This window comes from Canis lupus, chromosome 11 (genome assembly GCF_003254725.2).
Source record: "Canis lupus dingo isolate Sandy chromosome 11, ASM325472v2, whole genome shotgun sequence".
Taxonomy (NCBI): Eukaryota; Metazoa; Chordata; class Mammalia; order Carnivora; family Canidae; genus Canis; species Canis lupus.
Window position 1 is genome coordinate 62705282 of NC_064253.1, and position 24517 is coordinate 62729798.

Below are 24517 nucleotides of genomic sequence, written 5' to 3' on the forward strand. Positions count from 1 at the left end.
TCCGCGCTCAGTTTCCATGATACCAAATATCTTAATAAAATGTGACAAAGACACAGAGACATTTGGGTTATATCAAGGAGAACATCTGGATATTTGAAAACATCTGGACAGTTTGCCAAAACAACAACAACAACAACAACAACAACAACAAAACCCCCCACAAAACCTAAAAAGCTTTGTTTCTGAGTGTTTGGTATTATATAGTACAGAGACAAAGTCTGAATCCTTAGTGTATGTTTTAGAGTTTGAAATCCACATTCCTTTGAGAAGAGAAGGAGTTGTCACCTGGAAGTCCCACTGCTGCCTCCTGTCCACTTTCATCTTCACTGTTTGTGACATATCTGACAAACAAGTTCACTTAGAATGTTATGGAACTGGATGGTTCACCTGCTAGACTTACATCTCTGGGGAGAAAAAGAAAAGGACGTCTTTCCTGTTTATTTAAAATTCAGTCCTTTTATTCAAACTGAAAGAGCATTATCAAAGACCCTTCATAGTTGAGCTCCTGCTTATGACTTGGAAGACAGAGGGCCAACAGGATGCAGGCCTTGCAGGAGGCCACGGCCCCATAACCTTATAATCTCAACACAGTGATTGGTTGGAACTAATGCAGGTACATGCAGAAGGCTTGGAGTGTGCAGACAAGAATATTCTAGGAGGGCGAGAAGCCAAAGAGGTGGGGGAAAGATTCAGGGGTGAGATCATTTCTGCCTAGAGTCTTCAGGGGTGGTAGGAACTCTCCAATAGAGACAGGGGAAGAAGGTGTCACAGGTGTCAGAGACCCAGTGGAGGCACCAGACAATGAAGAACACTGGGGGGAAATGTGAGGTGATCAGATGGCTCCTGGCCTTGTCCGAGGGCCGTGGTGAGAGAGAAGCTCAGAGAGGCAGACAAGGCCATAGAATGGAAGGTGCTCAGGTGTTAGAAAGCTCTGGCCTTATCCTGTAGTCCTGGGAAGCCCCCAAACCTTAAAACACATCTGCTCTTACTTCTGCAGCTGAACATATAGCAACCTAGGACTTCTCAGATCTACTACCACGAGAAAAAAAGTGCACGTGTCCACCAAAGACAAGTTCTAGAATGTTCATAGCACCTTTAGTCAGCAGAACCTCAAACTAGAAGCAATCAAATGTCTAGCAATAGAAGAAAGGCCACATAAATCGCAATATTTTCTTATAATACCTCACAGCAGTAAAAAAGGGAACAAAATAGTGATATCAGCACATGGGTGAATCCCACAGACATCACATTGAGCAAAAGAAACCATTTTTATGTAATTTCATTTAAGAAGTTGAAGAAAATGAAGCCCAAGGACAAGAGACTTAATTTGCAACATTAAAGTCTGAGCAGTGGTTATGGGGGTGGGGGTACCGGCTAGGAGAGAACCCAAGAGAACATTGGAGGGGGCCTGGGAGTGTTCTGTATCTTGATCTCATGGTAGTTATGTGGGTGTAGACGTATGTAAAGGTTCACCAGGCTCTACAGTGACATTAGTATACTTACCGAATGCTCAACCTTAATAAAAAAGTAAAACAAAAAAGAAACTAACAGAATGTTGAAAAGCCACTCTAAATAGAATTTGAGAAATCTGGTTGTAATATTCGCCATTATGACCCAGTGCGCTTCCAAGAAATCCCTTTTCCTGGGACAGACCCTCCTGTCACCCAGTGATGTGTACCTTCCGGGAGAGTTTGTGAAAGACAAAGTATTCCTTGCCTGGTGGGACCAAAACAGGCAGGAACCAAACAGCAAGTCCGTTCCCCAGCACCTCCGGCCTCTGCCCCTCTCGGGACAAACCCCATGTGCCACGGGTACCCTCTTTATATTCAGCTCTTAGCCTGTGCCAGGCCTCTTGCGGCCTGTATGTATGACTTCACATCTCCGTCATCTTCAACAACAAACAAACAAACAAAATCATTCTTTGGCCCTGCTTGCTTCCCAGCGTTCTCTCTCATTTCCTTCTTCCTCTCCTAAGCCAGACTTTCAAAAAAGCTTTCCAAACCCGCGGTTCCTACTCTCTCACGTTGACATTCACTCTTCACACCAATGGATGCTCCCCTCTCCTTGCCTGTGAGCCTCACCTTACTCGGCCTCTCGGTTGCCGTTGGGCATTGGTGGTAATGTCTCCCAGCCTGAAAAGGTCTCTGCCTTGATTTTTTTGGTTAGAGCCAGCGCTGCTGGTGAGCAGAATGGTTATCGTTCCCACCTCCATGCATGCTTGTAATGGAAAGAATAACTTGGAAGCCAAAGTGGATGGAAGGGCAGGCCAGCTGGACCGCCTCCAGGGCACTGATCCTTTGCTGGCCAACTTTCCTGGGAATGAATTGGAATCCGGTGCCAGTTTATTTAGAAACTCCGTGTAACACTTTACATAATTGGCAAAATGTAAATTGGTCCCTCTCTCACCCACGTACAAAACGCCTTTGAGTGGAACTTAAAAAAAAAAAAGTCTTGCCGGCAATTGCCCAGTTGGGCTGCATCTCCTGTGGCCCTGCTCAGGCAGGAGCCTCAGCCCAGACCCTGAGACCCAAGAGTCTGTTGGTGTGGGGTTCTTTGTTAGTGATTCACTTACCATCTAAATTTAAACCTTTATTTGTCCTCCTGAGAAGTTGGTTTGATTCAGAAAAATCACAAAAGACAACTGAAGGGAGTTCCAGAACCACAGAAAACTGGGAAAAGCCTTTTGGCCATGGGGGTAAATTATCAGGAGAACTGACTTTTGAATATAATTTGTATTGAGAGAAAATAAATTTCTTGCTATCCCCATGAAACAAGTGTCTTTGAAGAATATTGTTTTCAACCGTCACAAATTATGATCCTGCCAGGCCCCCACCCACCACCCTGGGAAGATGGATTAAATCTGAGAGGCCTTTGCAACAAGGTGGAGAAAACCATGCCAAGAATACACGGAGGGAAGAGGGGACCAGCTCCATTCACACTGGAAGGGCAGCTATGATTGGAAGGAGGGCCGAGGAAAATCAGGTTTGTGGAAAACCGCCTTGAGAGGTGTGTTTCTTAACCTTGATTCCACGCTGGGATCACCTGAGCGAACTTCAAAACTGCTCATGGCCCGGGTCCCACCGCCAGATCTGAATGTAATTGGTCCAGGGTGTGGGCTGAAGTGTGGGACCTTTCACAAGCATCCCCGCAGATTATATTGTGCAGTCAGACGGAGGATTGCTGCTCTACAGGAGGATCCAGCTGCTGGGAACAGTCCTTTTCCCAGAGAGGATTCTGAACAGTGGTTCTCAAAGTGTGTTCCCCAGGCCAGCAACGTCAGTGTCACCTGGGAACTCTTTAGGGATGCAGATTCCTGGGCTCTCCTCCAGACCTACTGAAGCCAAACCTAGGGATGGGGAGGCCCAGAGATCTGTACTGTCACTCCCCCCAGGGATTCTGATGTGCTGAAGTCTGAGAACCACAGATCCCAGGAGAGCGAGCCTTCAAGAGGTCCTGAGGATGAAAGCCATGTCATGGTGGCCCAAGAGAATGATCTCAGAGCCTGGGGGGAAGGGGCAAAGGCTGCAACTAGGATGAACATTAGCTAAGGAGGGACTTCATGCACGAGGGGAACAAGTGAGAAAAACAAGGGCAGGACCCAGAAAGGTCAGATGGAGGCACAGAGTAAGGCCAAACAGGTTCTCTTCCCAATCTGGGGACCTGTCCGTGCCTCTGGGTCCCACATTCTTCACACTCAGGGCAGTGTCCTTGGCTAAATGGCCAACGAGGGGTGTGATGCAATAAGGCATCTTGTCTCTCCTCGGTGGAGGGGTTCCGGGCTGCTTGCTGCGGAGCTTTGGGAAACGGAGCTGGGGTTTCCCCTTGTGGTGGCAAGAGCAGAGTCCCTGTCCCTATTCCACAGGATGTGCCTTGTGCACTTGTTCCATGCCACGTGCAAGCCAGGGAGGGCCTCTTTGCTTGCTGGCTGGCTTTCACTTCTGCTTTCCTCTCTGTCTCATGCCCAGCACAGTGGCTCTGAGACCGTCATCCCTGCCTCCGAGGACTCCGAGCCCGGGAACAAAGGCCTTTAATGGGGAGCCCAGGGAAGGCAGACCCCACAGCAAGACCCCGCAGTGGGGAAAAGGACTTGCCTGACTTGCTCAATTTAGTTCCACTTAGCAAATCTTTCCAGTGTACCTGCTCTGAGCTGGGCCAAGGACCAGCCACGGAGACACAGGCCTGGCCCTTGGGAAGCTTTCTCAGTCAGGTGGGAAGGACTTAACTGGTGCAGGAGAAAAATCCACAGGACAATGTCTTCCACCTGAAAGGTGCTATATTTAGGGGGGTTCTTTAGGTTTATACCCAGACCAGTATATGTTTGACAGTAGAAGTGTGAGCTCCTGGCGGTTATGGCAGACTACCAGGCATATGCTGGGACTCTCCTGGGCACCCAGGAAGCAGGGCCATGCTAGCCATACTATCGGCTCTCTACAACCTGGGGCCAGACCCCACCTGGGGTGCTGTCCCTCTGAGGCTCCCCTGTATAGACCATACTCCACCCTCTTCCAGAACCTAGAATCAGCACCAACCCTGTACGGAGCACCATGTGACTTCTGCGCAGACCTAGGCATGGCCCTGATGTTCTGGCACAATGCATGCCCAGGCTTCTGCTTTGGCCACCGTCCCCGGCTCCACTTGATATTCTCAGGATGCAACATCGGTCAGGGTACAGGGCATCTCAGATCTTCATCTGTCTCCTTCATAAAATAGTGTTCCAATTTTACAGAGGTTTGTTGGCTCTGGAGGAGCCATTTAGTCCTGTTTTAGACACATATCTGTTCTCCTCTTAAGGTCATAGTTTAATGCCTACATTTCAGTTATGCTGCACCGTTCGTGAGGATGTCCTACTGAACGTGGACATCAGTTTCCCCACTCGGTGTCCATGCACAGTGACGTGAGAGCATCATTAGAGGTGACCTCAGGGGCACCTAGGTGGCTCAGTGGTTGAGCGTCTGCCTTTGGCTCAGGGCGTGATCCTGGGGTCCTGTGGGGAGCCTGCTTTCCCTCTGCCTGTGTCTCTGCTTCTCTGTCTCTGTCTCTCATGAATAAATAATATCTTAAAAAAAAAAAAAAAAGAAATGACCCCGAATGATTTCTCTCGCTCCTATAAACATTGCTTGAGTGCTGACTCTGCTCTGGGCACTGAACTAGATGCCCCAGCACATTGAGGCTCTTTTATCTTCGGCCTCACGATCACTTGTGGTGTCGATGATGCCAGACCCATTCTGTATAGACCCCAAGTCCCATAGCTCAGAGACAGCGAGATGAGTTCTCCCCCCAGATCAGGTTACAGAGTGTATGGCTGGCCTCAGGAAGGAATCTGGAGGTCTAGGTATAGGATTAGGGTGAGCAAGGCCTACAGGCAAAGTGCAGGGTCAGATCCTGTCTTCATTTAAAATTTTGATATTTTGTTCATGGATTTTGATATTTTGTTCGTGGATTTTATTTTATTTTTTTGCCATTAATGTTAATTAATATTTTCTTACTAATTAATTTATTTATTATGAGAGAGAGAGGGAGGGGCAGAAGGAGAGAAAATCTCAAGCAGGTTTCATGCCCAGTGCAGAGCCCAGTGTGGGGCTCAATCTCATGACCCTGAGATCATGACCTGAGCCAAAATCAAGAGTCAGACCCTCAACTGACTGAGCCACCCTGATGCCCCTTAACTTTGATTTTTAAAGGGACTTTGTTAAGATGTTATTTTTCTCTTTATTACTGAGTTTTGCCCCCCCTCCAAATTTGGTGCCTGAGGCAGGTGTTCCACTTGTCTTACCTGTGTCTTGGTCCTGAGGGGACACCCCTATGAGGATTTGACTTGATATGCAGTAGCCACTCACTGCCTGTGTCCCCCTCGCTGTACCCCCGTCCCTAGGCCAGTGTGAATTTGTGTTGGTAAACTGCAGGGTCAGTCTGCAGGCCCTCTATGCTCCCCCCAGGCTCTCCATCCCTGGTCCGTGCCCAGCCTTGTCCTCCTGCCTACTTCTTGGCACTCAGGTTGAAGAATGATTTCAAGGCAAGCCTGTGTAGCCTTTTGGAGAAAAAAATAGACACATGCCTGTGGGCTTGTTAAATGCTAATAAAAGACTCTAGACCTGATTTCTCCTTGGTAAAGCCCCCCACCCTTTTAAAAGATTTTATTTATTCATGAGAGACACAGAGAGAGGCAGAGACAGAGGCAGAGGGAGAAGCAGGCTCTTTGTTGAGCAGGGAGCCTGATGCGGGACTCAATCCCAGGAACCCGGGATCAGGACCCAAGCCAAAGGCAGACACTCACCCACTGAGCCACCCAGGTGCCCCCGTAAAGCCCTTCTTGACCTATTGCCTTCAACTGCTTAACTGCTCCATCCCAGCCAGGACCCAGAATGCATGTCATAAAAATTAACATGTGTTGGGCACTTATTAGGTACCAAGTAACCATGTATGATCTTTACGTGTATTCACCTGGTTAACCTCCACAACAAGGCTTTCAGGTGGAGATTGCTATTATCTCCACTTTATAGAGGAGAGAATTCAGGCACAGAGAGAATAAGTAATCTTTGCAGGGTCATGGAGCTAGTGAGTGGCAGAGACGTGATTTGCATTGGACAGGCTGGCTAGAGCCCACCCCCTCCCTACCCACTCCTGCTTCTCTCTGCTGCTGTGGGAGGTGAGTCCTTCTTGGAGCCATTGAGCAGAACCTGAGAGATTGCCTTATGCCCTGGGGTGGGTTTGCAGGACACTAAGCATGTGGGGGAAACTGTACATTTCTGTCTCTGAGTATGAGCTGAATTGTATCCTCCTGCCCTGTTTATATGTTGAGGTCATAACCCCCAGCATCTCAGAATGTGACTATATTTGGAGATGGTCTTTATAAAAGGTAAAGTTAAATTAAAAGGAGGCCATCAGCCCGGGTTCTAATCCAATATGGCTGGTGTGCTTATAAGAAGAGGAAATTTGGACACGGGCAGGTACAGAGGGAAGACCACATGAAGACAGCCATCCACAACCCAAGGACTGAGACCTCAGAAGAAACTAACCCTGTTGATGCCTTGATCTTGGACTTTGAGACTCCAGAACTGTGAGAAAATAAATTTCTGTTGCTTACTCCACAAAGACTGTGGTGCTTGTTATGGCAGCCCCAGCCATCGCGTGCATCCTTCCAAGTATATATTCAAGGTGAGGTGCAGAGACACCACCCACCCACCAGTGCTTGGGATACACGACCTGGCTGAATCTTGCTGGCACATTCGAGCTGCTGTCATCACCCTTCTAGGGGGCAAAGGGAGGAAACAGTCATAGGTGGTTACTTTCTACTTCTGGCATGCACATTCTCTGCCCCTTTCTACCATTATCACCGTCTCCTGCCCACTGCCTTGCCTGGATTACTGTGCCATTGATCATCCAGTCCCTCCCCCTCCCACCCACTTCATCCAAAGCTTCCAGGTTAATCCTCTGAAAACATAGCTCTGGTCATGTAGGTCATGTTGCTGTTCTAAACCCTTCCATGGCTCCCCATTTCTTAAAGGAAAAGCCTAGCTCCTCCGCTGGCCCTGATCATAGCACTCAGTGGGACCACTCCATCCCTTTACCCATCACTGGAACCCAAAGGAAACTACCTGCCAGTCTCCACAGGTGCCTCCTGCTTTCCTGCCCCATACCTTTGCCTCGAGTGTCCTACTCTTCCTTTGCCTGCTTCAATCCTATTGATTTCCCAAGCATAGCTCAAATCTCACCTCCTCCGTGAGGCTTCTGTGTCTTGCCAATCCCTGTCTATTCCTTTTCTCAAATCCCACCACACCAGCTCTCGTGGCTCTGAAGTTCTTTGCACCTTACATTATAGCTATTTATGCATGTGCTCCACCCTGATCCCCTCCCACATTTGCACATCTCCTGGGAATTTTCTGGAAGGCAGGCAGCATAGTGGCTCAGGAAGGGAAAGATACATGGAGCTGGCGAACCCATGTGTTTACTCTGTTCTCAGTCACTCATCAACTGCAGTGGTAAAGGGACTCTTACCTCTATAGTCTGAGTGGCCAGCACATAGGAGTTCCAGAAATAACCAGTGAGCAAATGGGCAACTCCTCTCATCTCTCTGAGCCTTAGTTTCCTCATCAGTAAAATGGGCATGAAAAGGATGATGATGATAACACAAGCTTATGGGATAATACTTGTGAGCAGTATCATGTAGAGAAGAAATTATTTTAGAGCTAGTCTTTGAGTATTCTGCTAGAAAACAGACATGTCTCCGTCAAGCAAACCATTCATTTCCTACAAAGCCCTAATGCTCCACTACGTCTTTTTAGGTACGCCAATAACAAGTGCATGATGTGCTCAGTTGCCCTGCTAGAGCTCTGCCCTGAGCTGCGTCCCAGTGTCCACCTCAGGAAGTGGCCTGGGCCCAGGGAACTGGGCAGCACAGGAGGAAAGAGGAGCAGGAAACTGGACCTTGATGGCTTAAACGGACTGTGCGTCCAGCTGGGGAGTCACACAGGTTGCCAGGATTTATTGGGACCATGATTCCCCAGCCAGGGGCTGGACACAGTCTTGCGTCCTGGCCTCTGAGGGCCTGGCCAGTGACTGTGAGGATTTGGAATTTCTGGGCCTGAGCTGGCAGTGGTCTCCCTGAGCCAGGAGTGGGGTAGCTCTGATGAGTGGATAATTAGGACGCTTCTTTCAGCTGGAGATAAAGTCCAGAGCCGCACTCCAGCCATTATCCTGCCAACCCTAATAGAGCCAGATTGATGGATACAGCGCGGAGGGAATTTGGAACATTCTTGTGCACACTATATCACACTCCATAACCGCCCGTGCACAATGTGGGACTTTTATACGCCATTACAAAATCCATTTTGAAACATCTCTGGGTGCGACAGCCAGCTGCAAAGCATCTGAAGTATCCCTGACATTTGGGCTTTGGTGGAGCCTGGGAAACATAAGGACTGGAGAGCAATCGTGTGCACACACAAGCCAAGAGGACTCCATCGTAAGGGAGACAGATGCCGGCGGTACAACCCACTGTACGTCTTACACTGTATTTCGGCGAACGCACTAATCCTTCTTGTTAGACAAGAACAGAAACCCCCCAAATGCTTTCCATATGTCCCATTGTCTTCCGAGCTCTTTAATTCTATCTCAAAAGCCCCCAACTTAGCAACCTTCATATTAATGCTAAACATATTACATCAGTTCTAACATTGATATGTTTAATATGAATACAATTAAAGTTGCTTCAACATAATCCTGGTAAGATAAACAGCATTGCTATTATTATAAACATCTCTGCAAGGTCTCTTGTAAAATATTATCAATACTAATAGAAGCACCAGGCCTCCCCCCCGCCCCCCCGAAACCCAGATACTCAGGCTGAACAATGCCACTGCCTCCCTACTCATAACAAATATGTCCAGTGATTTAAACAGCGGTGCATCCAATGTAAACACCATTATAGCTAATGTAAAACAGTCACCCGGCCCGGCAAATCTTCAACCAGAAAGTTACTGAAGAGAAAGAACAGTTTCCTCGGCAAGAATGCATTACAGCCTGCTGGTGACATTTGCAATAGATTACTTAAGCCCATAAAGAAATGAAAATTGCAGGCCCATTTTGAGCCAGAAATGATGAAATTGGAGAGCACAGGCTAAGTACAGTATGGCACAGGCCGGCTTCTGCCCAGGCTCTGCGGGCCCCGCATGGCTTGGAACGCATCCTCCTCGAGGCTTTGTGCGTACGTGGCCCCAGACACATCACGTCTTCTCCGTCCTGCTTCCAGGCTGCAGTCCCCGCACGTGTCCCCAGAAAGCTCATAAGACTATAAGACTGGCCTTTGCAGACCCCAGGTGTCCCCGGGGGGCTTGCAGTGGCTGAGTGTGAGCACATGGGTGCCCTTCTCCCTAGGAAGGCCTTACCTGGCCGGCGGGGCAGCGCGGCAGTGCCCTGATTCCTGCCTCTAACTGGAGAGCTGTCCTTTCTGAATTTCAGATGACAGGATAAGCTAGGACCTCACGCAGGGGAACTAGGTACTTCCGCGGAGTCGAAGCAGGATTGTGTTGCGTTCATTGGGATCCTTATCTCACCTGGTACCCCTAAGAGAAGCGGCTAGGGCCCTCCAAGACAAACCCTGGCCATGTTCACGACAAGCCCCCTGTACATTCTTCCCTTTCCCCCTTTCTATCCAATTCCATGGTTTATTGGCCCCCTGAGCTCTCCTCTTCTCCTTTGCCCCCTTTGCCCATTTTCTGGAATCTTCCAGGGTGTGGTTCCAGTGATTCTGTATTTTCTCCTTCTTCTTCTCCTCCTCCTCGTCCTCCTCCTCCTCGTCTTCCTCCTCCTCGTCCTCCTGCTTCTCCTCCTCCTCCTCCTCCTTCTTCTTCTTCGTAGTCGTCTTCTTCTTCTTCCTTTCTTCTTTTTAAATCTGTCAAGCCCACTCCTACGGAGTACCCCAACTCATCAAGCTCTGGCTTTGGGGGCTTCTGAAGGATGACTCCCCCTGAAGAAGCACTTCAAAACCCCAACCCTCCCCCCATCGCAGAAAGTCTCGATGCTACACTGTGAACCAGTGGTCCAGACTTCCCACTGCCTCTCAGGGGTCTCCTCGGGAAATTTCCAAAGGGGAGTCATGCTTTTGGGGCTGGACTCTATGACTTCTACTATAATGGCCCCAGCATGATAAGGTTCCATTATGATTCAGAGAAAGGAAAAGGAAATCACTCTGTTATTTCTCTCCCAAATATATAAGTTGAAATAAACCACATCTCTTTGAAATAACATACAAGAAAAATGTGGGTATTCTTTTCTACTGATGACAGAACTTGTCAATTATTAAGAAATCCTCATTGTCTTTTTTTTTAAATATTTTATTTATTTATGACAGATACAGAGAGAGAGAGAGAGAGAGAGAGAGGCAGAGACACAGGCAGAGGGAGAAGCAGGCTCCATGCACCGGGAGCCCGATGTGGGACTTGATCCCGGGTCTCCAGGATCGCGCCCTGGGCCAAAGGCAGGCACCAAACCGCTGCGCCACCCAGGGATCCCCCTCATTGTCTTGGTGTATGACTGTGAGAACAAGCATCTCTGTGTGTTTCCTTTGGAACTTCAGGTGCTCAGGTCTTCATCAGGCACTTAGTTCAGAGTTTCCAATCTCGGTTCTGTTGACACTTGGGGTCAGACTAAGTCTTCGTGGTGGGGGAGCTGTTCTGTGCATGGTAAGATATTTACTCGCATCCCATTGGATGCTATTAGCACTCCCTGGTTGTGATATTCAAAATATCTCCAGACCCGGGGAACTATCCCAGAGGAGGCAAAAGCAGTCTGTCAATCTGTCTGTCTGTTGGTCTGCCTGTCTCTCTCATATGCACACACACACACACACACACGCACGCACATGCTTTTGAGAACCACTGAGTCAGTTGGATGAATCAAGGCATCTGACAAATGATAAAAGAAACTCAGATGCAAATTGGCATCCCCCTACTTACTGCCTGTGTGGTCTTAGGCAAAGAACTTAATCTGCCTGAGCCTCAGTTTCCTCATTCGTACAGTGAAATTGATGACCCAGGTCCCATGGGTGTGGGAAACCATGTAGGTCTTAACTGTGGAGATCCATGATGTCAGATCCACGGTGGCCGTGATTCTTATTTGCATCCTAAACCAAGCATCTCCTTCTTGGAGGAGCCTGTGGAGGCCCGGAGCATGGACAGGGTGTTCTCACTTCCCCAGAGTCTGGAAAGAGGGAGAGCTGGAATTCCATTCCAGCTAAACATCATATTATTAATGCTGGGCAGCTTTTTCCTAATAAAACCCCAAACCATGTAAACACTAGTATAGTTTTCAATTTGTAGTCAGATTAGATGCCAGGAGTGTTTGGTTCCATTTTATTCTACTTTATTTTATTTTTTAAAGTGAAATCTTTACAGTGGATTTGAAAGAGAGTTATTTTCTGCCTCTCCGGAGAAGTGTAAGTTTTGGAAAGTGATTTTCCCTGGAATGTTTCAGCTTCAATCAGGGTGGATGGAAAAAAAAAAAAAAAAAAAGCTGGTTAAGTCACATGATAGAATTTCTGGACCCAGATTCATCGACTCATTTAGGAAGTGCCCTATGGAGTGAAATATGCACAAAAAGGAGGCTTTGTGTCACTCTAAAAGCTATTTTATGTCCTTGGAAAAGCAGGTGGGTGTTTATATTCCTACCCTTCTGAGTGTTCTGTTTTAAGTTTTGCACACTGCATATGCTGGATCTCCAAAGTCACCCCAGAAAAAAAAATCTTTCTACTGGGGAGTTGGGGGGACCATTCTCAACTCCCACATCCTCATGTCTCTGAGGTGCAGAATTCACATCATTGCTGTTCCTCTTTGTGTCAGGAGCAGAGAGCTCACGGGCACCGAGCCTCCGAGGATGAGTGGCTAAGCTTCCTATTCTGCTGGGCTCGCAGCCTGGCAGGGTGGGTGAGAGGGCAGCCCCGGAGGGAGAACAGACCCTGAGGGAGCTGGAGCCTGTTCTTCCTCTTTCCTGTGACAAGGAATTAGATCTCAGGAGGCTGCTTGGAATGGAGAAGTAGTTCTCATTCCTGAAGCTCCGGGGACGGCTGAGCTCTGAGCTCTGCCGAGAGCCCAGGGACTATGGCACACACGTTCCTGCCGCAGGGGAACCTGAAACCTGCCTCCTGGTGTGCTTGATAACACATTTGTAAAATGCTGGAGAGTCTGGAAGAAAGTTGTCCCTGTCCAGGGAAAGGGGCTGGCAGAGGGGAGAACTGGCCGTTCCTGGAACCTGACGAAACACCCTGCAGGGCCTTGGCTTCCTCTGTGAGTTCACATCCCCTCCATTCTCAAGCACTGGTAGTCAGTCCCTGGATATCTTGAGCACTCGTCTGTGTTTGGACCAAAAGCCTCTTCTCATTCCCACCAGCCCTGGATCAGGCCATCAGTTGCTCTGATTCCAATCACTATCACGGTGCAGAGGGCTCCAGCTTTGTCTCCAGCCAAGACCTCCTGGTGAAGCAGTGGGCTAGTATACCCATCAGCCCCCTGGAAATGTCTGCTTGGAAGCCCCTCATGCACCTTCGCCTCCATGGGGGAGCCTCTTCTGGGCCCCAGCAGAGATGGAGGCTCCTCCACTTCTCACCATACTGGGCATCCCTCTTCAGCATGCACCCCTCTATCCTGTGGTTCACCTACTTGCCTGTATCTTCATGTGACTGTGAGCACCTACGAGGCAGCTGCCAAGGCTGATTGATTTCTGCCTCCTCGAGGCTTGGCCCAGCATGTGCTCAGGGAATTCTTCTGACGCAAAGCATCTCCACTGATCAGGGCCCTAAAAAGAAGACAGCACCACTGGGAGGGATCTTACACTTGCAAATGGGTACATGCCAGTGTATGAACTGAAGGACATTTGTGGAATTGAAGTTGTCACTTGTAAACAGTGACAGCTTTCAGCTGCTTTTCTGTGACAAGGTGGCCTGCATTTCTCCCTCTATCCCATTCCCCTCCAGATGCCCACCAGGGCCTATAAGCCCATGGTTGATGGCTTGCTGAGGAGGCGGTGGGCCCAGAGCAAGATGCCTTCTCTGAATTCATGTTCATTACTGCCTGACTGCCTCTGCACTTTCCCCCAGGACCTAATGCAGAACAATCACACAAAGGGGGTTAGTGGGCACCAGGCCTGTTTGGGAAGACCAACTCCTGGCCATGATATGGTGACTGAGAAAAAACGTTAAAGCCACAAGGAAGGGATCACAAAGTGAAAACACATAGCCCCAAACTGAGAGGAACGGCCTGTCTTTGCCCTGCAGCAGGGCAGGGAAAGTCGATCGATTTTCTAAGATTCCCAGGAGAGCCAGTAGGGATGTGATAGTAAGTGGGAGTAATGAGCCTACAGCTCCTTGTCAGTTGTGCGAAACCCAGAGTCAGAACCCACGGGGCAGGGGCAAGAGAAGAGGTCTTTCAAACCAGGTTCTGGCAAAACATCCAGAGATATTATTTGGAGGGACTCAGTGGTTCCACTTAGGAATTGAAGCCCAACCAGGAAGGCCAAGGATCAGTCTTTGCAAAGCTGAGTTTCTAAGAAGGTGGCTCTCCTGGGTTTGCTCACCCTCAACACCATGACCTTACATGCAACTGCCAGGAGAGTAATACCAGTTGCAGCAATTCTTAGGTGTGAATGTGGAGAGAGGGTCTCTCACTAGAAGTAGGAAACCAGCAGAAAGGTTTTACTGGGAAGGCTGAATTCACACTATGGAATAAACACTAAATATGTTCCTCTATCACAAATAACCTGTAGAGCATCTGCTATGGGCTAAGAACTCTTCGAAGTGCTTTCCAAATATTTGCTCCTTTAATTTTCAAAACATCTCTGTGAGATATGTACTATTATTACCCCCATCTTACAGATGAGGAAACTGAGGAACAGGGAGCTGGAGCTCACCTCACTTGTAAGTAAGCAGAGACAGGATTTGAACCTGGGAAAACTGCCCCAGCATCCATGCAGATAGTGATCCACCGTGCTTCCTCATATCTGTAGCCACTGTGTATACACAATAGGATTTTATTATTTATTTATTTATTTATTTATTTTTTAATTTTTTAAAATTTTTTTAAGTTTTTTTTAAAAATTTTTATTTATTTATGATAGTCAGAGAGAGAGAGAGAGAGAGAGAGAGAGAGAGGCAGAGACACAGGCAGAGGGAGAAGCAGGCTCCATGCACTGGGGGCCCGACGTGGGATTCGATCCCGGGTCTCCAGGATCACGCCCTGGGCCAAAGGCAGGCTCTAAACCGCTGCGCCACCCAGGGATCCCCACAATAGGATTTTAAAATGGAGTTTAGATACTATCTTCCAAATTCCCCCAGAGTAAGGGACTTATAACAATCCTTAGCTAGGTAAACCCGGGTGTTTAGAATTTATACAGGTCCTGGGCCACTTCATCTTCTTTGTCATACAAAGTTGGTTGGGTGACCCTTCGAAGGACCTCCTCGTTCTTACTGCCTGGAGCCCACACTCCTTTTATGTTAGGCTCTTCCTTACTAGATTTTGAAAATTGGAAGTCTGCTAATCTCCCCACAGATTACTCTAAATACCGGGTCGGTAATCAATAGTATTCCTAAAATCGGTTTTCTTCAATTACTCTAAAAACTACCTACTTAATGCTACTAAAAAATAGGTTTTCTTTGTGTTTTCACACCTTAGAACTGGACGTTTTACTCTATTTATGACATTTCATGCCTCTGCTGACTGTGTCTGTCATCAACGTGTGGCTCCCTCTGTGCAGCAGATAACTCCTTGGTTCTGGAGCCAAGGCACCTGTGGTGACCCTGGAGCCTCAGCGTGCAGAGGAACAGGTGCACACAGAGCTAAAGAGAATTGGGGACAATGAGGACCCAGAGGGCTCCTCCGTGCCTGTCATCATATGCTCATGATTGGCTTCTGAAAACAATAGCTAGTGCTTTGCCTTGGTCTTCCACATTTCGTGTGAATTCCTCTTTTGACCATTTTCTCCTGCAATCACACAGCAGAGGAGATTCTGGGAAACTAGTTCCAGCCTATCTGAGTTGGTGAATGAAACACTGAGTGAAACACCCTGCTGTGCCCTAGCGAGGTCTTTCTGTCAGCCGCATTGGTGACTGCTGTTTTGATAGGAGGTGATGAATAAGTCAATAACCAGAGATCTACTGGTTGGTAAGGGTGATTGGACAGGTGATTTGAAAGTAACTTCTTCAGCTAACAGAACTCGATGCCCTCCCCCACCCAGACCCCAGTGTGGCGGGCCCTAAGCATGGGACCACAACCTTGGAAATCCACTGGCTAGAATGCCTTTTTTTTTTTTTTTTTTTTTTTTTTTTTTTTTTTTTTAGTGCAAAGTGCTTGCTTCTGTGACTCAGAGTTAATGAGAAATTTATTTTGAGCCTCTGAGTGTTGCATCAATGCTTTTTAACAAGTGACCCATCTCTCTATGAAGGCATAAGCCAGCCCTTTTCTTTGGTCAGGAGTTCTCATTGAAATTAAGCAGAATGAACAAAGACATGCCCAGTGGATGGAGTTACGTGTTACAGTGTGAGTGTCATGTCCACAGGGCTGGAGGGCATCCAGGACTTGTCAGGGCGTCAATAGAAGTGAAATCAGGTCTCTTCAGCCTGTATGCTGGGTGTTTGGATGAGCACCAGATACCTCCAGATCGTAAAGCCAGGTGCCATCCATGAAGGACATGCTAAGAGGGCTCCCTGTGTGTCCCCTAGAATGAGAGGATGGTATTTGACTTCCACCCAGTGTAGAAATGACCCTACTGAAAGCCCTTGCCTGGCACCAGAATGGCCCACAGTAGGTGTCCACCCCAGAAGCAGAGGCTACTTGACTGCAGGCAGAGAGGAGAGGTTTTAGCTAGATTCAGCTGCAGCATTATTATCCTGGACAGGCTTTTTTTTTTTTTTTTTAATTATTAAAATGAGAACATTCTTGTGAATTAAAGTAACTGGAAGATTTCATATCCAGGAATGCTGGAAAGGTTATGAGACCCATGTGATTATCCCCCCCACACCCCTACCTCGGAAGGCAGGTAAAGAAGTGCTCACTGAGGCCTTGTTAATGGAGAGTGGTGGGAAAGAACAACTGTTTGCTGCCGTACCCATCAGAATCTGCTCAACAAGTAAAACGGTGTCCCTGTACGGCTTGGTGCAGCTTGGCGATGCTGGCAGGGAGCGCTCCTTTGGGAGGACTATCAACCATCTAGGCAGGTCATTTGAACTCTCTGAGCTTTAATTTCTCAAGGACAGTGTGGACAATGATAGTGGGAAACCTCATAAGGAACTTCTTGTGCTTTACAGGAGACCATGCCAGGCGCTTGGCAGGTACTCAATAAAGTGAGGAGCCTGAATAGAACCTCACCTCCTTGCATGGGCAAGGTTGCTCCCCAGCTTGGACAGAGTTCCGACAAAGCTCGATGGCCAGCAGTGCTTGTCACGTTGACTAAACATCAGAAGATGGCCCAGGTGCAAGTTATAGGATGCGTTCCGAGCCCGCCGCTCCCTTGTAATGCCTTCCTCATCAGGGTCTGGTTTAAACGGAGAAGCCACCCTTGCTACTCTGGTGAGCTTTTGCGGAAAACAATTAGAAATGAGAGCATGGCTCCTAACCGTGGAGGACCCGTTTATGCCCACCTTTGTCGCAGGCCCACCTGGTCTGGGCAGCGAGGCCTGGCATGCTGGGGCAGGGTGGCAGGCTGGGACACGGACCCTTCCCCCGAGCTAAGGTTCCTGTGGGTTCCACTTCGTGGCAGACTGCTTGGGGGGGGGGCAGCATAGTGCAGTGGCAACGCGTGTGGGCTCAGAGTTCCAGCTGGTTTGTGTCCCAGCTGTGCTAGGTGATTCGGGCGAGGCGCTTAACCTCTCTGGCTTTCTTGGCCTTGCTTTCTCTCCTTTGTGGGGCTGAAGTGGGATAGCTCTCCTTTTTCTCCATTTTCTCTCGTCTTCCTTTGGAATTTTCTGCAGTGCTTCCCTTGGTCTCCCAGAGGCCCAGCTCCCCTCAACCTGTCCTCCTCTGATTCTCTCCTAGATCGGGCTCCCCTTGCCTTGATCTCATTCTCCATGCCCCAGCCTGTCTGGTGCACCGGCCCCTCTTGTTGGGCTCCATGTTGTCCCCTCCTGCTGCCCCGTTCTCCTCCCGCCTCCTCCCACGCATCACTCCCCCTCATGCTTTCTCTCCTTCTCCACTTCTCTCCTCCTTCCCCGTCTCCTCATTCTGTGCTTTCTCGTGGCTCTGCACACATGCACACGGACACTTTCTTTCCATTCTCCATGGTCATCCGGCTGCATTTCCAGGCTGGCCCGGGGCCGGCTGCTGGGGGAGAGGCAGGAATGAAGACAGGAATGAGAGCCAGGCGAAGGAGGTGCCAGCCCTCCTGGGAGAGAAGAACCGTCTTGGGAATCCCATGCCTCTGTATCCCTCTGTGTCCATTGTAGCTGGAGCATGACCTGTCTGTTGGGGAAGACCCTGTTATCTCAGGCACTCAGTCAGTTAATTCACATACTTGCAAATAAAATACTAATCTTAAAAATGAAGACAAGAACAGAGTTTCAACATCTGTATCCCCTAGGCTGGGAAAAACTATCCTCACATTTTTACTTCTCCCCCTCCCTCTCTTTTTCTGCCTGCTGCATTCAACTGATGTTCTCCTAGAGGTGAGAATGGCCCTTTGCAGAGCACAAGCCAGGACACGGGTCATTTAGGAGAGCTGGTGGCCAGTAACTTCAATTCCCAGGGCTCCTTGTCTGGCACTTGTCACCGAAATAGGCATGGCAAATGTTGGTTGCAAGGCACCTGAATCCGGTTGTGTAGATAGGAAGGGTCTGCTCCCTGCCCATCAGGCGAGGTGAGATGTGGTGTGAGGGTTAAGTGTGGAGAGAAGCGAGGAAAGCCTGGCGAATTTGCTGGTACGGACGAGAGCTTCAGAAATGCTAGTTTCCTGGGGTGCCTGGGTGGCTCAGTTGGTTAAGCACCTGCTTTTGTCTCAGGTCATGATTTCAGGGTCCTGGGATCGAGCCCCACATCAGGCTCCTGCTCAGTGTGGAGTCTGCTTGGGATTCTCTCCCTCTCCCTCTGCTCCCCCCACAGACACACACACACACACACACACACACACACACACACTCTCTCTCTCTCAAATAAATAAATAAAATCTTAAACAAAAAAAAGAAGTGCTAGTTTCCTTTCCGTTTAACTGTAGACCCAGCAAGGAATCACAATTCATAAGCTCAAGGCATTTTCAAGGTGGGAAGGGCATCCCCCACCTAATGCAGAAATCCACCCCCTGCGTGGGGCCTGGAGAGCTGCAGGAGCAGGGATCCATCTCCCTCCATTGACCGGATGCAGGCCATCACTCCCACTGCACGAGCGATGAGTGTCATACCTGGATGTACGTTTCCATCCTGTTATTTCTGTTCCCCTAGTCCTACCACCAAACCCCATTAGTTTTCCAGAGCCACACAGAAGAGTTCTGTTTGTTTCTCCCTTGTGGCAGCCCTTCTGAAAGCTGAGGCCACTCTCTGTGACTTTTTGGTGTCCTTTTCCCAGAGTAGAAGTCCTCATTGTGTCGAGTCACATATTAAGTAACTCAATTTCCTGACCCTTCACTTTCTTGGTATCCGACAGGTAACATGATGGGATGGAGAGGTCGGTGGAGATTGAGCTGTGTGGGGAAAGCCAGGTGACTGTGGCTAAGCCACTTGTCTACTTCTGTGGCTCAGTCTTTTGGTCTGCATTGTGGAGTCATCAGTGAGCTAATAAGCACAGTGCTGAGCACAGTGCTGGGCCCATAGGAAGTTAGTGATCATTGCTTTCCCGGAGATGCTCTTCTGGATGTGGCTGGTTTGCCCACGTCACTCTTGAAGACTTAGAGGTGGAAGTGGCCACTTCCAGGAAGCCTACGTTGGAGCCCAGCAGCCAACACCATTGCTTCTGTCATTTTGGACGAGTTACTCCAGAGATAAGCAGCTGGAGGCAGCTTGGGTCTGCAGCATCCCTCGTTCCCTATCCCAGCCCCCGGCTGGAGGTGGGGAGGCATGTGTGAGCTTGCAGCCACTCTCTTATAGGACCATTTCTAAATAGAAATTTCCTTTTTGTTAGACTCAATTCTGTTCACCCCACATCAGAATAGTCCCAGCACAGTTTGCGCCCACCATTCCCTTCTCCCTTTTGGAAGCTGCTGGGTGGGGTGGGGATAGTTGCCAGCCTTTCTGTGGCTACCAGTATTCAGACGAGGTGCTGGGTCATGCTCTCCTCCTGGCAAGGTGAAGAGTGCTTCATTCTACCAATTCAGGCAGAGGACAAGTTCCAGACGTGACGATACTAACAACAGGCAACAGCAAAATCACCCACGAGTGGAAAAAAAAAGTAACTGCTGAAGGCAACATGATCATCCTTGTCCAAGATTTCCATTCCGTGTTCTTTCTATTTCTACGTCTTGGATTTGGCACCGCTGATTGTCTGCCAGGTGGGAGCAGGTGCCATGGGTTCAAGATGGAAAAGATGACAGGACTTAGCATAGAGAAGACTCTCCACATTGACTTCATTGTTTCTGTAGGTGGAGAAAAGGTGTTGGTGACTCAGTGGCAGCTCGAGTCCCTTGGTCTCCCGAGGAATGCCAGTCCTATGTAGAGTGAGGACCTCCTGGTCAAGAGAGATCTGTGCAAGTTCTCTCCGAGAAGTGATGCTTAGACCCTTGAAGAAAGAAGTGTCCCTCTCCAAGTCCGAATTATTTCTCTTTGCGTGTTCTCTTTTTGTTCTGGCCTTCATTTGCATATATTTTTAATGCGAGAGGTCATAAGGAATTCATGCAGCGATCTTTGTTTTTACACTTACGTCATCCCACAAAGAGCTCTCTGTGTTCCTACAAGATCTTTATGATGATCACTTTAAAATATGAATGTAATATTACTTCATAGAGATGAACAGTACTATATTAGGTTTCTACTGCTGCCACAAACATTACTGCAAATTTAACAGCTTAAAACAATCTAAATGAATTATTTCACAGGTCTGTAGGTCAGAATTCTAGGCCTCACAGGTTAAAATCAAATGTCAGTGGCTTGGACTCTTATCTGGAGGCCCTGGGGCAGAATTTACTCCCAAGTTTATTCAGGTTATTAGCAGAATTCGGTTGCTTGCCCTTAGAGGGCAAAGGTCCCGTGTCCTTGCTGGTTGTTAACTGGGGCCAACTCTAACCCCTAGAAGCTTCCTTCTGGCTCTTGCCTGCAGGCGCCTCCATTCAGAGCCAGCAACGGTGCACATCAAGTCCTTTTTGTACTTGGAATCTCTTTGATTTCCCTTCTGCCACACTCATCTGCTCCACTTAGAGAAAGTTCTCTTCCTTTAAAGGCTCATTTAATGGTCCTGAGTCCATCTAGATAATCCAGGTTAATCTATTTTAAGGTCTGCAACTTTAATTATATCTGCAAAGTAGGTCCCTTTTTTAATGTCATGGACTATATTCATAAGCTCCAGGGATTAGGGTGTGGGCATTTTGGGGTGGCCATTATTCTGTTTACCACAAGCACTTAAGCTACGCATTGCCCGGTGCTGGGTATCGAGAGGGTCTGTAGGTGTTTTATGATTTCTTTGTTTTCTTTTGTAGATAACACTGCAGTGCACGCTCCTGCCACTTAGATTTTCCTTCAGCAGGACTGACTGCCCAGATAAATGACAGTGGGATTACTGGTCAAAACTACGGCCATCTTTGCAACTTGATATTTCTTACACTAGTGCTTTCCCAAAGGGTTGCACCTGTGGATATTGCTACTTACTTTAATCTATTCACCTCTAACTTTTCCCAAGCTGGGTGCTAGCATAAGTGGTAAAAAGAGATTACAGAGTGTCCTCTTAATTAAGGTGTTTTTATCTTCCAAATAAACTGTAAACAAACAACAAGCCAACAAATTTGAAGACAGGGATATTCATTGTCACTTATCTCATAGTGCTGTTGTTGGAATGCTGAGATCCCAGCTGAAGGGGGTGGGTCCTAGGTCCTGTGTGCGCCTGTTGGTGACATCTCCTTCTCACCTTGCATTCAGTGATGTCAAGTTGGTAGCTTAAATCAGCCACAGTGGGAATATTTACACCCTGGAAATTGGCAAACACTACAAAACAATCTTATGGTTTTTGAGAGCTACTGGTTGTTGGGGAGTCAATGTGTTTGGTTTGGTTTGGTTTTTTAGTTCTCCTTGCAGTTGTAGAAATTCATTTCCAGTGTCAAATAGATTTTAGAGGGCACAATTTGAAAAGGAATAAGAAAGTTGTAAAAAGGAGGATAAAACTTTCAGACAGCAGCCTGGTATAGAGGAACAAGTACAGATTTCGAATGACACATATCTTGTTTCAAATATTGGCCCCACAGAACTATTAGCTTTGATATTTGAGGCAAGTGGCCAAACTTCTGCAAATCTTAGTTTCTTTACCTGAAAATGGAGAAATTCATACCTACCTCCTAGAATGTTTGGAGAGATTAAGTAATCTATTGATCTAAGTAATACAGAAAATATACAAACAAAATATGTAAGTTATGATAAGTATAAATCCCTGAAGTTTGTTGCCAGCTTAATCCTATGTCAACTAAATAAATGGCTCTCCTCTGTTTTACCACCCCAGAACACTGTTATTGCTGCCTTACTTTTGGACTGCATTTGAAACATCCAGAGAAGCAATGTGTAATGCATTCACCAAAAATAAAGCATCATTCCCATTCTCTTCCTTCAGATTCTCAAAGAGATTTATAAATCGAGGACCGGGATGCATACCTCGCTGACATCAAACCTTGTATCTGAATTGGTTTTCTACATTTCATAAGCAACCATTTACTTGACAAGTATTGTTGAGCTGCTACCTTTCTGGTGGTAACAATACCCCTTCTACTTTTCACAACACTTGAAGGGTTATAAATCAAGTCAGTACCCGTGATTTTCTTAAAACCTCAGAACAATGAGACAGGTTAGATACTGTGATCCCCATTTTAGAGATGAGGAAACCTGGCTCAGAGAAGAGAAGCCACTTTGCCAAGGTACCCCAGCTATTAACAAAGATGTGACATCAATCATTCTTCCATGGTGAGTAAGAATGAGTATGTCTGTCTACCACATGAAAGCAAAGCCACTTGACTGGTTAGCGCAACTGTGCCAATTACTTTGTGATGATGCTTTACACTGTATAGCAAAATTGCTATTCACAGAAAGAATTCACGAAGTACTTCTTCACGTATTATCTCAACTGATCCTGACTGAAAACTATGAGGAACAAGAAGGATATACATGGCCAAGAGGGAAGAAAGAGGACGTTAACTGAGTACCTACTATGTACTCCGCATAGGTCATATCATTATAACTTGGGTTTCCTAGAATGTTGAGTCAGAGCCAAAGAGCTCATATGGTGATGTTTCATTAAGAAGTGTAATCCAGGGAAGCAGAAGTGAGGAAAAAAAGGGAAATGAGACAATGAAAGAAGAAAAAAAAATGTATATAAGATGACACTTCATTGAGCTGGCTACTGCTTCTCAAGAAAGCATAGTAGGTTGCTTGACCATATGGGAAATCTCAGAAAGGCTAATGGGACCACTATGACTTAGTCCATTCTTTCCTGTGTCCTGACTGTGATAATGGACAAAATCTATCTGAGGGCATTAACTCCTCCACATTTTTGGGTTATGTTACTTAACCTGTCTAGACCATCACTGGGGAAGCCAGAGGCTTCCTAGGTCAAGTCAAGTTATTCCTGAGCACCTCAGCTGCAGTGGCTCTTCCTGGGGTAGGCACAGTATAAACCATGCTGATGCCTGGCCCCTGCTATAGAAAGAGGAGACTGAGGCAATATTAGGGGATGGTGTACAGATACGGGGAGCTGGGGCACCTCGTAACCGTGTACATGATGCTAGCTTTTGCTGAGGGCAGGCATGATAAGCAGACCAGGCTTGGGCCATGTCGTAAGTCTGGAACATATAAACTATCTCATTTCATCTGGACCATACTCCTGAGAGATAGATATGGGATGAGGACTGAGAACAGGTCTACATGTCTGCAAAATCTGTGCTCTTTCCATCTTAACTTAGCAGAGTATGAATTGTTGTGCTTCTTTAGTTTTATTAATTTTTTACAAAAAGAAAGTGTGAGAATTAGGCATATTCTCACCTGTATTCCAAAGTCACAGAAAAAATGGGGTGATCATCACACTAGTTGCTCTAAGTAGAGAGGGTATCTCTGGATGCCAGCTTGCTCCTGACCCTTGTTGGGACTAGGGTCTAAGCATGTATGGCCTCTGTTGGAAGGGCCTCATGTGCACTTTACAATCAGTACTAGGCACCCAGGTTCTTCCTGGGGATTAATCATCCTACTTCTTCTCCCTTCCCACACTGCCTTTGAGTGTGCTTCCAGACCCAGAGTGACAGTGTCTTCCACCGAGGATTTCTGCTGCCACATGTCTCCTAGATTTGAGAATCATTATTCCAAAATGCTAACCTAGCTAAGCCATGCTCCTGTGGAAAAACATTTCTATCGCTCCAACAATGAAGTTCAAGCCCTTAGATTCTTTGGTCCGGCTCCTGCCCCCACTTCTCACCTTATCTCTTAGAACACTTCCACTCTGTAACTTCTGTTTGGATGTAGAGACAGAAAAGCTCACCTACTTCTGTGCTATGTGGCCCTTTTCAGGCTATTTCTTCCTTTGGAAATGACTTTTGTCTTTGTCCTTTGAGAACTTTTGTTTATTCCCCAAACCTCTCCTCAGATGCTTCCTGTTTCCTTGACACCTCTGTTCAATCAAAACAGAAGGTTCAGATATTTGTACTTTCCTAGGGTTTCATTAACACCTCATCCCGTAGCCATGATCACAGAATCTCGTTGGTATGTTTACTCATTTAAGTATCTATTTCTCCCTCTAGTCAGGGCAGATGATACTTTATTCAACTCAGTACCTATGACTCTTGGTACAGGGGCTGGGCAATGTATCAATGGACCAATGACAAGCCCAATGGACCAATGATGAGCCCAATGACTGTTGGTTGATATGATTTAATT